The 647-nt window shown below is 59.4% G+C and overlaps 1 long non-coding RNA gene across 1 annotated transcript; it reads left to right on the forward strand.

Annotated features, from left to right (window-relative positions):
* Positions 1–4: 4 nt before the first annotated feature.
* Positions 5–647, forward strand: LOC104915654. Its single transcript, XR_796420.2, has 3 exons — positions 5–79; positions 165–238; positions 569–647. It is a non-coding gene; the product is annotated as an uncharacterized LOC104915654 (long non-coding RNA).

Here is a 647-nt window from a genome sequence, read left to right on the forward strand (position 1 = left end):
CAGTCACAGCTGGAAGATGACTGGGAGGCTGGATGCGTGGCAGCCCTGGGTCTGCTGGGTACTCTGGCTCGCTCTGATGGTCAGTACCACTGGTTGGGACTTCCAGGGATCCCTTCTGCCATCTGGGTTGTGGCTCCGCTCATGTTTCTGCGCATCTCTTGCAGAGCCCATGATGACGGAGAAGCTGCCCCAGGTTGTCAAGGCTGTGCAGCGTCTGTGCAGCGACCCCAGGATCCGGGTGAGCTGGTTTGGGAAAGAAGCGTTGTTGGGGTGGTGATGCTGCTGCCAGCACGGGCAGGGCTGGGGTGATCAGGGAGGTGCTGGGGCATTGACCACACGGTCACGATGTCTCCTGTGGGGAGAGCAGGCAGAGTGGAGTGGGCTGGTCCCTGTGCTGTGCATGGAAAGCGCACAGTCTGGTGCTAAGGCCTGGTCCTCACCTCAGGAGCCAAGGCTCCTCCTCTGCCCTTGTTGTCTCTGCTCGTGCCCAAAGGGCTGCCCCAACAAGCAGGTGGCTTCCCTTTGCCTTCTGACCAGGAAAATTACACCCACAATTGACCCCTTGCAGGTGAGGATGGCTATTCTGTACTTCATCAAGGAACTGCTCAGTTCCAACACCCGGAGCTGCTCAGCTTGGGATGTGGTGG

Source organism: Meleagris gallopavo, unplaced genomic scaffold (assembly GCF_000146605.3).
Source record: "Meleagris gallopavo isolate NT-WF06-2002-E0010 breed Aviagen turkey brand Nicholas breeding stock unplaced genomic scaffold, Turkey_5.1 ChrUn_random_7180001839858, whole genome shotgun sequence".
NCBI lineage: Eukaryota > Metazoa > Chordata > Aves > Galliformes > Phasianidae > Meleagris > Meleagris gallopavo.